Source organism: Macrobrachium nipponense, chromosome 20 (genome assembly GCF_015104395.2).
Source record: "Macrobrachium nipponense isolate FS-2020 chromosome 20, ASM1510439v2, whole genome shotgun sequence".
In the NCBI taxonomy this organism is placed as follows: domain Eukaryota; kingdom Metazoa; phylum Arthropoda; class Malacostraca; order Decapoda; family Palaemonidae; genus Macrobrachium; species Macrobrachium nipponense.
Window position 1 is genome coordinate 25,955,212 of NC_061089.1, and position 13,152 is coordinate 25,968,363.

Here is a 13,152-nt window from a genome sequence, read left to right on the forward strand (position 1 = left end):
AACTAACCAACCAATACATGAGCGCTGGGTTAGTGCTGAGGTACTCCAATACCCTATTGAGGAAGAGAGAGAATATATGGGTTAAGCAAATACACCAGATGGTGTATAAAAACTTCAAGCAAATTACAGTGCACTCAAGCCTTACCCATTTAAGGAGTCCATTTTCATAATCACTTATTTTATTTAATATAATCATACACTTACAAAAATTTATTTCCAAGTAGTATACAAGAGTTGCCATGTAAAAGCACTCTTGCAATAAGGGATTTAAACGGAATGCTGCTACTGTGTAAAACATTTATATGAATAAGTCAAATATTCACTAATATCCACATAACAGATTTAACTATGATTTCATACAAAGTCTAGTACTAATAACAGTAGTTTATGATTTCATACAAAGTCTAGTACTAATAACAGCAGTTTACAGTTATCACTTGCTAAACACTATTACTCCTTTGAAGTCATTTTCAGAAAGATTTCACAATCTGGACAAACTTTTCCATAAAAACCAATTTTAGTAAGAATTCACAATAAGAAAAAGCTATACCTAAAAACTTGCTTCACCATACACAATAATAAGACTCGCAGAAATCTATCTTTACTCTACTGTAAAGTAGTACAGTGAAACATTATATATTCTCATAAACAGCTACCTTTATAAAACTAAAATTGTGAAAGGCAACCTAACCTGTAATTACTCTTTAAATTTTCTGAGCTGGTGGTAAATATTTGCTGTGAACTTTTTTCATTCAAGGATTGTGTATGTGTAGAATTTGAGGATAAAGAGATTCATTTTTCTTGAGTGTAAATTTTGATAGTATATTGCTAAAGATATAGCTGAAAATTCATAACCTTTACAAGGACTATGGTCCTTATCATCAGAGGGAATATCGCTAGATCAAAATTTTTAAGTGAACAGAATATTTGTAACAGGCTTCTGCCTAACCTTCTGACAGCTTGACCAATTTGGTTTGTTGCAGTTATGTTGCACATCTGCTGCTCACTGGGGGATGCATCAAGACTGTCCATTAATTGGCTTTCCCACAGTCCAAGGATACCTAACGAATCGGGAGAACTTGGTTTCTCTAAGAACATGGCTGGCATTAATCCATAATGGATGGATTGATCCTCAGGAGTAGTAATAACAGGTATGGGGTGGAGGACGGATTGATCTTGCAGATAAGCAATATTACGCCATCAATTTAGAAAGAATCAGCCAGGAAAGAGGTGCCAATATTTTTATAGCCCGTAAATTTACTAATGGCAACTGTTACACTGGCTAATATCACAAATCTGGGTGTCTCAGGACTTCAGTTCAGCTTCTGACATCAAGGGGGAATGTATTGCGTCTCCGTCTCACATAAATTCTCTTTTTGTAAATTTGCTCGTAAATATATCAAGGGGTTTTTGTTCTTGTCTTTTACGATAGTATGTCAGTTGTAAATGTAATTTTTCAAAGAAATTTTGAAAAAAAGTTACTGAATCTTCATTCTCGGTAAATTTACATAAATATTTTTTAGCAAATAGTAATTAGTCATGAAAAATATTGGGGATAAACAACATACAGTAGAGCAAATTTGTTTTCCATTTTGCCAAACTATCTGTAAATCCCTTTGCAAATGCAAACCTGGCAAAACAGGAAAAGGAACATAAAATACATGTTATCAGTTGTAGCAACTGCAACTTTGTTGAAGTGGGGAACTCGAAGAAATATCCAAAATGCATCGGGAAGCATAAAGTGCCATTAATGTTAGTGATAGAATGAATGAACTAGCCACATGTCATTGGGATTTTAACCGGATAATGAATTCGAAGATTATCAAACTACTGTACAGAAGCAGTGTAAAGCACAGTAGGGATGTGGAAGTCTTCAATACCATTAGTGTATACAAGCAGCCCTTCATTAAAGGCAGGGGTTCTGTCCCCAGCTGACGCTGCTAACCAAAAATCAGCATTAACAGCACTAAAAACCTGCTTAATGGCATCGCTAACCAGAGATTGGTGCTGCTAGCCAGATATTGGTGCTGCTTACCAGAGATCAGCGCAGAAAATCCAGTTAACAGCGTTGCTAGACAAGCACCGTAAAACTGGATAGCTGTTAACTGATGCCGCCATTAACTGGGGGCTGCCAGTACTTAGGTGAGACAGATGATACTTTAGATTAAATGCCAGTCATGTTCTTATGTAACCAGATTTATGAAACAAAAAACCAGATTAATTTCTTGGACCGAGGAAAAGCAAAATAGTATATATTAGTCTTTCTTGATCCCACACCCAGCATGAATGTTCCTACTGAGCAGCAAATGGGTAAGAGATGGGCAAGCATAACTGCAATAACCAGACTGGTCAAGTTGTCACAAGATCAGGCAGGAAATTATATAAATATTGTCTTTGCAGAAATTTTGTTTGATTTAGTTACTTTCCTCCTGACAATGAAGACAGTACTCCTTACTACACAACTTAAGGATTTTCAGCGTATCTTGAGCGATATAACAAGATTTAAAATCTTCTCTAAGTCTCGGTCTATCCTCTCCTTTAGGGACCTAGGGACCTATGACTGTTCTACAAAATCTGCTGAATTTACTGCCTTGTTATTTTAGCAAATTTTGTACAAGAGGAATTTTGGAAACTACTTCGATATAGTATTTAGAAAAAAATATACATATTTCTACTAATGCAAAACATCAAGTCAAAAGAAAAAATATAAACTTTGATAATATCTGCAGCAGATACTTACTGGCATCTCCCCCTCCCCCCCAAAAGAAAATAAATAAGAGAGAAAAATAGGTTTCATACCCAGAAACTTATTAAAATAATTTAGTAGTATAACATTATATACCCTATATAGCAGGAAATAAGCAGCTCGGGACATATTTGTACATAAACTTTTTCCATTAATTGCAACCTTGATGTATTTCACTTCATTACATAAAAATAACTCACATCATAAACAGATCTATCTTTCAGTGGTCTCGGTATAATGCTGAGCCACAGCCCTGAAACTTTAACCATGGCCTAGTGGTGGCATATCCTATATTGTTGCCAGAAGCACTATTATGGCTAACCTTAACCTTAGATAAAATAAAAACTAGAGAGGTTAATTTGCAGCCCCCTAGCCTCGGTAATTTTTAAGATCTGAGACTGGATGGACACAAAGCCAGCACAGTAGTTTTATTTTGCAGAAAACTAAACATGTTACAAGGATTTTAACCTATCTCAGCTACAATGCATCAGTTTCTCTTTGACTGCCTTCACAGCAGGTTGTGCCGTTGCCCTCTCTGCCCAAATGCTGGTTGTTTTTGTCCACTTCCTGACAATTGCGCCTTAACATATTTTTATTCCCTTGCTCTTGTTCTCTGCTTGCTTTAGATTTAGATCCTCATTCTAATGGTATAGATCCCAGGGACCAGCTAGACTTCACAGTCGACAGACATAGGGGATGATGATGACTGACTTGTGAATCAAGCTGTCTCAAAGTCATCTGCTTTCCTTTCCCCTAAAAAGTCTCAAGTCACGACAGGGCCATGCAGAGTTTGTTAATCCTTTCCATCTCCAACCAAGAAAGCTCATCAGCAATGACCATTTCAGGCACATTCTTCCAGACCTGGGAGAGGAGGTAAAGGCAGGGCTCAGGGAGGTAGACAATAGAAAGGGCGCCCCTCCCCACTCACTGCCATTGGTGGGGGTGCCTAGTGAGCCATTGGGTAATTTGGCAGCAGTTCGGGGTAGAAACCTGGGTAGTAGATGTTCTACAGGTGGGATATCTACTCCAATTTTGAGTTTGATCCTTCATTCTCAAGTGTCCACTTCACCAAATGACTTATTCTCAAGGTTTGCAAAAGAAGATGTGAGGGAAATTATGGAAAAAGGAGCTGTGGAGATTGTTGAAGAACCCATCTCCAGGATTCTACAGCTGTATTTCTGGTTTCCAAACCATTGGACAATGGGAGACTGGTAATAGACATGTTGACTCTCAACCTCTCCATCAAGATGACTCGGTTCAAAATGGAAACGCCTTGAACAGTTCTACAAGCCATCAAGGAGAATGACTTCATGCTCACAATAGATCTCAAGGATGCATATTTTTAGATTCCAATCCATCAATCTTCTCGGAAGTTTCTTCGCTTCAGTGTGAGAGAGATAGTTTACCAATTCGAGGATCTTTGCTTCTGTCTTGCAACAGCTAAACAAGTTTTCACCAGTGTTCACCCTAGTTTCAACATGGGCTTACTCTCAGGGAACACTCACAAATCTTAAGATACTATCTCAATAACTGCCAAGACAGGGACCGTCTTCTCCAATTTTGTAATGGCTTAAACCTTTCATGTCCAACTGACGTAATAGTACGTAAAAATACTCTATCCCCTATCTATCCAACTGACGTAGCGGTACGTAAAATTTACCGAAATTTTTCGTGCGTGTGGTAGGGGCATTTTTTTTTTTTATTTTCGGACAAGTAGCGATTTCCATAGGCTAGATCATACCTTGGACCGTGTATCTCGGGTATCAAAACGCCAGCCAAGTAGTTTCTGTACTGCGCATGCTCAAATCCCTGTACTGCACTGTTTCTTACCCTCTTTTCTATCAATTTTTTCACCGGCTGGACTTATTCGTTTTCCATTGATTTATATGTCGATATTTAGAGAATTTTATTGGCTTTCTCATAAAAAATAATTCATTCGCCTGACTTTCATAGTTATTGGGTTACAAACGAAAATATGAAAAAAAGTAAAGATTTTTGTTTTTTTGTTAAACAACTCACATTTTTTTGTATTTGGAGGGCTGGGACTCTTATTCTGACTATTCCACCATAAAATACTAACATTTAGAAAAAAAAGGACAGTAAATGAACGTTGTTGGCATAAAATTTATATTTTTGCTGAATTTTCGAAATAATTATTTTTTCGCACTGTCGAGCGCTCCCAGATACCTCGGATATCTGGGGGGACAGTGCTCAAAACTAAGCGGATATGAAAGAGTTAAGCATCATGATAAATTTGGAAAAATTAATACCTCACACCCAGTCAAAGAATTCTTTACGCACCTGGGCATGCTAATAGACATCAAACCAATGCCTAGGAAAGTTCAGGAACTTTGTCCAGTCCTTTCTGTCCAAACAGAAGCAACATGCTCATCCGTGGCATGTCAATCTAGGTTTCCTGTCATCCTTGGCAAAATTAGTTTCTCACAGTCGATTTCACATACGGTCTCTCCAATGGAGACTAAAAGAATTTTGGTCCACATGAAGGGATTCTCCACTGTTCTAAGTTCCTCTCAGTATAAGTGAGGAAGGACTTAGCTTGGTGGCTGGATGACAGGAACCTGACCATAGGAGTGCTCCTTTATTCTTCCCTAGAGAGATTCTTCTGTTCTCCGACTCCTCTTACGAGGGTTGGGGAGCACACTTAGAAGATCTGACATCGGTGGTGGTGGATCACTAAGGCAAACTTTCATGTCAACAACCTAACACCAGGAATTTCAAGAAAGGGTTTTGGGGCACTCCGTGGCTCTCATCAGTAGACCTCTGCACCTAAAAAAAACAACAACAAAAACTAGAGGTATTCTGTTCAGTTGTTCCAGATTCCTGGTCCATGGCAGAAGACCCCCTTCAATGTCCTTTGGACAATTTGGACATCTACACTGCCAAGTTATAATATATCAACAGTGATGAATTTCAGAACCGTAGGATGACCCTTGTGGCCACACGCAGAATGGTACTCAGATCTACTGACTGCTGACAGAAGCACCCAACTGCACAATGAGAGGTTTCACCAGTCGGTAGGATCCCATCTTTTCATGGTTGGAGACTTTACTGTGAGCTAGAGGCTTTTCTTGCCGAGGAGCGTTAGAAATGTCTGGTTATCTCAGAAGGCTTCCTACAGCCATGTACCCGTGAAAGTGGCCTGTCTACTGCAACTGTTGTCGTCAATGGAGTTTCTCTCCAGTCGGAACTACTACAGGCAGTCCCTGGTTATCGGTGGGGGTTCCATTCCAACACCTTGATGATAACCAAAAATCACTGACAACCGAAAATCAGTGATTTTCGTCGCTATTGGCACCGATAACCGGTTAATGGCACCTCTTGTTAGGTATGTATGGATGCCAATACTCCATTACAGGCAGTCTCCAGTTATCAGTGGGGGTTATGTTCTCGATAGGTTGCTGATTAGAAAAACTGCCATTATGGTGCCAAGTTTCGGTTAATGGCGCCTCCGTTAGGTATGTTATGGCGCCATAACTCTATTATTGGCACCTTATGGCATCAAAAATGCCAATTTTATGGTGCTAGACAAGCACCATAAAACTGGATCGCCATTAACCGAGTCCACCGATAACCAGGGACTGCTTGTATTGGAGCAGATAAACGGAAATCAATGCATTTCCAATGACTTTTGGCACTAGGCGATTGCCATAAAACCCAATCGCCGATAGATTGCCTATACTATTTAACAAGTCTAATAGACTTCTTCATTTTTCTCTTAAGGGAGAACCTCCTTTCAGTTCAGCCATAATGGGATAGGAATTTAACCCTCAAAAGGTTTTTCTTGTACCCTTAGCCTCTTCAGAGATTTAGTGAACTTCATGGACTGTCGACATTAAACACGAGGGATTGGGAGTTGTAACCTTTGAATTTGTCCTGGAATTCTCAGATAAGACTCAAGATCTTTGGTTCCCAACAACAGATTCGAATCTTTTTCTATCCCTTCCCTTGGAGATTTTGTTGGTAATAACCTGAAGAATTGTTAGTACAGGCCAGATTCGAATCTTTTTCTATCCCTTCCCTTGGGAGATTTTGTTGGTAATAACCTGAAGAATTGTTGGTACAGGCCAGAACAAAGGGAAGTATCCACGAGTACTATCTCCTTAATATTTGTGAAGTGATCAAACTTACATAAAGTTCTTTACATTCAGATGCTAATACAGTGCATACAAGAGCAGATGATGTTAAGATGCCAAGGCCCTCCCAGCACTTTCAGAGAGAACTTGTGGTTCAAAGGATTTTAATGGTTGGTACATAGTTTCACCAAACCACCTTCGCATCCTTCTGTCTACAGGACGTTGCCCACAAGTCCTTAAACACTTTTTCCTTAGGGTTTGGTGGTGGCTGCTCAACAAGTTATGTAGCTCATCCAGTGCCCTTAGCATACAGTTCGTATCTTGCTCAAAATATTGGTTTTGAAAGTGCGAGTGACTGAGATGACTGGTCTTCTTCCTTTCTCGTTCTTTTTCTCCTCTACCTGTGGGTAGTGGTGAGAATTAATCCATCATGTGCTGGAACTGGTCAGATACAGGTGAGAGTCCCCCTATTTTTTTTTTTTTTCTACACAATACAAGTCCTCTTTCTTACAATGGGAAAGGGAAATGACAACAAACGGGGCTGGTGGCTAATATCATTGTTTGTCTCCAACACAGGTTGTTTATTTTTCCACAGATAAAATATAACTGGAGTTTACATTATCTCTTAACCCAGATGTCTGGCTGCTGAGTAACCTTTTACTGGATAAATCAGAGGCATATGACTGCTTATGTCCTACTTTGGCCAGGATGTGAGCGTAGGTGCACTAACCTCCAGTCGGTTCTGAGGCTTTCTCTATTCTCCCTCCAAGAGTAAGTTTCCCTTACATTAAGACCAGAGGTTTGTTGGTTAAGGTTGGTCGACTATACCTTCTTCCTCTCTGCCAAGTTGGCTTGTTCCTCCGCAAACTTTTTTTTTTTTTTTTTTTTTTTTTTACCAGACTCCAGCATGAGCTAAAGAATTTTCCCCTACATTAAGACTGCAGGTTTGTTTGTTATGAAAAATACAAATTGATTTAAAATTTGTTATATTTTGGGCGTATGAAAAATGAAAAGACAGTTGACTAGGCTCAATAATCCAATCTACTGCAAATTTTCTTAATTAAAAACTTAGTGTAAATATGTATTAAACACTGGAAGTTTTCAGAAAGGATTGTAAATATTTCAATATAGTATTCACTTCCAAATTTATGATGGAGCATCAATCATCTTTACTCAAAAGGCTTAACTGAAAGGTTTGAATATGGGCTTACCATATAGCAATCCTATGGTTGTTTGAAACTTTAAACTAAGATAAATTTAAGCATTTGAAAATTTGTAAATGGTGTCAATTTAACTGAACATTGTCACATAACAGTTCATTCAAGCTGCACATTTTACACATTAAAATAAGTGATACGTACAGGGTATTCATCAAATATCCATGTCAGATAGGTGTGACCATATAGTTCAAAGGGCATTTTATTTTAAAAATGCTATATGTAGTACAGTCGACTTCTGCATATTTGCAGTTCCGGATTCGCGGACTCACTTATTTGCAGATTTTTTTATGGAGTGTATGTAAGGCAATCCCTGGTTAACAAGAGGAGTTCCATTCCCAGCTAACTGAAACTCCAGCTAACTGAAAATCAGCAATAATAACAATAATAACCCGCTTTACAGAGCTGTTAACTGGGGATTGGCAGCGCTCGACAGCAGGACTCCCTGCCTCACATATTATTTGCACAAATTTGCCTAATGATAATTTTCATAGAGAAATATTCACTAAATATGTAATGTATTTTCAAATAATATTCATTACAAATGCATTTTTTGCAATAAAACTATTAAAATACTTAGCTATCAATATAGGCAGTTATAAGCATTTTTAGAAGGGTTCTAGGTATCTGTGGATTTTAGCTATTCGCAGGGGGGTTGTGGTACACATCCCCCACAAATACCAGGGGTCGACTGTTGGTTACCATTTGGCTTATTAATCTGTAAAAATACAGAGTTCAATGATGCTAAATAACTAATTGCATGAGCAGCTTTACTTGGTTAAGTCCTAACAGGCAGCCCCTGCTATTGGCAATCTTGGTTAATGGCGTTCCAGTTTTATAGTGTTTGGTTAACTGTCGTTGACCAGATTAAGTGATGTTTGGTGTTGGTAAGCAATTTTCGGTGCCAATAAGCAGTTTATCAGGGCCCATAAGCGGTTTACTGTCACTTGGATGTCATAGATGCCTTTTATATATTACCACGATTACATATTGCCAATTTTTGCTTAGCAGCCCTCAGCTGGGAATGGAACCCCCCAAAATGGAAGGCTGCCTGTATATTGAAGCTTTGACCACCTTGTCAGCATCCTCATTGTAACTTTTTTTTTTTTACTCCAATTTACAATAATTTGGTTGTCTCAGCTCCTCTACAGCAAACCAAATTAACAAAATTTGTATTATTCCCTAACATACAATTAGTAATTGTCTAGCTGTATTCTAGCTCAAAATAAGTAATTTTCTGGGTAATAAAATCTTTTCATTAATTTTGATTAAACTTAAACAGCAAAGGTAAAGGGTCAACGTATTTCATTAAGTCTTCTTGAATTTCTATCTAAATAAACCACTCACAAAGCTGGGGCTAAAAGATGCACTACCAAAAAATACTGCAGTTTGACTAAGAAAGGGAGCTCCTGAAAAACATCACCCTGTTGAAATAACATTACCTGTTGTTTCTAAGACAAAATATTTGTTCATACAACAAATGCCACTATAAAAATATTTTAAATTTACAGATTAGATTATCAATCTTTAGGTTCTAAAATATGGTATAGTATTCAGAAATACAGTTTTCTACAAGGAATGTTTTGATATACTTGACATTCAAGAAAAGCTAGTTATTAAGAGCATGCATTCTGCCAACCATATAGCTTGTCCTTTCAGTAAAACACTTTGATAACAAAATCCAATGATGGATTCACTACTGCCCTTCAGGTTACTGTTTCACAAACAAGCAACAAATTTTACTGTTGCAATATATGCAATAAAAAAAAGCACAAAGCTCATTGTAAATATAACTACTACACTGTACTAATTAACTTGCAGAAGATTCTTTTGTAAACTAGCTGATATTCATGTTATGAAGATCTGTGGTTACTTTACAGTATCCATAGATATTTTAGATAACTGTGAAAAATAAATAGTTAATAATACAGTACATAATATATACTAAAATAAAGAAATCTACTGGACTATACTAAGGATTTCCTCATTAAAATGAGTAAATTTAAATTTGATAATAGTACTCTGAAAATATAGCAATGTCACATTAACTCCCAGTTCATAACAGCAATGCTGTGTACTAATACAAGTAAAAATTCTAAAATGCACATTTCCTTACATACTTTAGGATTTTCTGAGTAATGTGTAATGGGTGTGTCCTACTTATAATGAATGTAAATCTTCCATCTCTCACACAACCAACCATGTTATAGATTAAACAAGAGAACAAACTAAAATACATGTACTGTAAACACTATCAGGTAATAAGTAGACCACAAACTAAAATACACGTGCTGTAAACGCTATCGGGTAATAAGTAGACCTACAAAAATGACTGCTCCATAAAACAACAGGGTTAAAACATAGTATGTACTATAATTTTAGGGCATCCTATGACAAGCACAAGGTTCCAGTTGTTATGCCTAAAAGTGTGTTCAATTCTAAGCACTGTAATCAATATGATGATTTCAGCAGCCACTAACTGTTTTTTGGGCTATAACAGCTCATCCAAAATAGATATTTTGGAACGGATAAGTTTTACTAGTTACCAAATTAAACTAGGAAACTAGTCTACTAGTTTCCAAATGTAAGCCAGTCACTTGAAGACAAGCTAGCCCAACCCAGTTCCAGTCCCAAATAAATAGGGAGGGTTAGAGCTTGGAAAAGCATTTCCCCAATAAAACATCTACCAAAACCAATTATGAAATAAGCCACTCGAGATATAAATAGCTGGAGTTGGGTTATTAAAAACAGCATCCCAACTAGGGATTAAAATAAGCATAGTTTCTTCCCAACCAGGGATTAAAGATGAGTAGCAGCTTCTATGTGCATACAAATTTATTTTCAGATCCTTTACAGATACTAGTTTAAATTTTGAATTTTCTTACCCGTTGCATATGAATGTTGAATTGGAAAATTTCACAGTATCAAAAAAAAAAAAAAAAACAAAAAAAAAAAAAAAAAAAAAATTTACAACATTCACCCTCCTAAATTTACGACTAGTATATATAAGGTATACCCCCAGACCTGAACACATTTACCTCATAGGAATTAGTAAAAATACAAATAAATGTCTTTAACTGTAGTCTACTAAAGTCTACCACTTCAGCAAAGGTGATTATTATTATCTAAGTAGTTTAACCAGAGGATGAAGTTTTGGACTTTTCACTAAGTAACTTATTTCATAGAGGGACTAAAGATCCCCATTAGTAAGGCAAGACCAATGCATTATTATGTAAGCCTGAATAGTGTCATAAATTATTCAGTTACAGTGCATTTGAATCAATTTTCTTAGAATTAATTTTCTTATATTGAATGTGGCCATTCAATTGCCTGCAATATAAACAGAATGCCAAAATTTCGATGAAATAGAGCACATATTTAATTGTCTATAAATATGTATCTGATAGTGCAAAAATAACTTCATACACAGAACAAACCTTTGGTCTTAATGTAAGGGAAAGTTCTCTAGTACATGCTGGAGTCTGGTGAAAAAAGCACAATGATTATGGTGGCAATGAAAGACAGCTAATTAGGGCGGAGGCAGGTACAGTCTGACCTGGCTTACCTCAACAATGCTGTGGCATACCTGTTTCTCTCCAACCACCTTCTTGCCAAGAAGCTGGTTGTTTTAGCACTTCCTGTCCATATTACACCCTGGCATACTGGTTTTTCATTTTTAGTTGTGTCTTTTTCTGTGTGGTACTGTGTTATGTACGTGTCTTATTTTCATTTCTAGAAATACAAACCCATGAATCACCAAAGTAATCCAGGCCTCAGAGAAGATGCCTCATTATTTGGTCACCTTGATTACAGACTCCCATTCCACTTACAGCAGGTGAAGATCTAACAATTGTAAACTATGTAGTAATCCGTTCCAAGTGCCGTAATTGGTCTACTGAGCAATGGAAGAGTATTGGTAAGATGATGTATAGTAAGAGGAAATTGGCAGCTCCATTTTGGGAAGGCATTTTGTTCTCAATGGCAGCTGAGGAGTGCCTCAGCGGCGTGGTTGGTATGGTATTAGCGTCTCACCTCAGTGGTCGCAGGTTCGATTCTCGACCATTTCATTGAGGAGTGAGAGATGTGTATTTCTGGTGACAGAAGTTCACTCTCGACGTGGTTTGGAAGTCACATAAAGCCATTGGTCCCGTTGCTGAATAACCACTGGTTCGATGCAACATAAAAGCACCATACAAACAAACCAATGGCAGCTGATGTATCAATTCCTTCTTAGTTCTATTTTTTCCTTGCCAAAATCTCCTCTCGTTGCATTTGCTTCTCTGGAGGATTTAAATTCTTTTCATTCTTATATTGCTTTATCTTCAGATATTTCGAGACGGGGTCAGAGCTATGTCATTAACCAGATTTTCGGCATCGATAAGTGAATTATCAGCATCAAGCAGTTTTTCGGCATTGGTAAGCAGTTTATCGGCAATTTTTGGTTAGTGGCGCTCGGGCCGGGAACAGAACCCCTGCCATTAACTGGGGGCTGCCTGTATTCAACAAATAGTGGACTAACTCATTTTCCTACGAAGGGAGAAACTTCTTTGTTTCAGCCATCAAGGGCTATAGAGCTGCTCTAGGGTTGGTTCTGCAATTGAAGGATGAAAACCTTTCTTCTTCCTGGGAAATCTCAACACAGGTAGTCCCCGGTTATCGGCAGAGGTTCTATTCCTGACAGCCTGACAATAACTAAAAATCAGTGATATTAGCACTGATCCCTGATGCATTGATAATCAGAGACTGTCTGTACTTCTCAGAAGTTTTTAGCAGTCCTGTTCTTTAAGAGATCTTAAACCTCCTTATTGGGACTTGACCCTGGTGCTTAGCAGTCTCACTCATGGTCCATATGAACCTTTATGGGGTTGTCAGACAGAAATTTAACACTCAAAACATTATTTTACTGGCCTTGGCTTCATCAAAGAGAGCTGGTGGACTTCATGGACTCACTTTTAGTGTTTAAACACACGAGGCGGTTGGGGGTCTGTAGCCTTTGAATTTGTCTCAGAATTTGTAGCCAAGACTCAAAATCCCTCGGTTCACAATGACAAATTAGTGTCTTTTTCGATCCCCTCTCTTGTTGGAAATTTTGTTG

The 13,152-nt window shown here is 37.7% G+C and overlaps 1 protein-coding gene across 1 annotated transcript in view; it reads right to left on the reverse strand.

Annotated features, from left to right (window-relative positions):
• The window catches only part of LOC135223702 (uncharacterized), a 331,013-nt gene that overhangs the window by 3,537 nt on the left and 314,324 nt on the right, over positions 1-13,152 (reverse strand).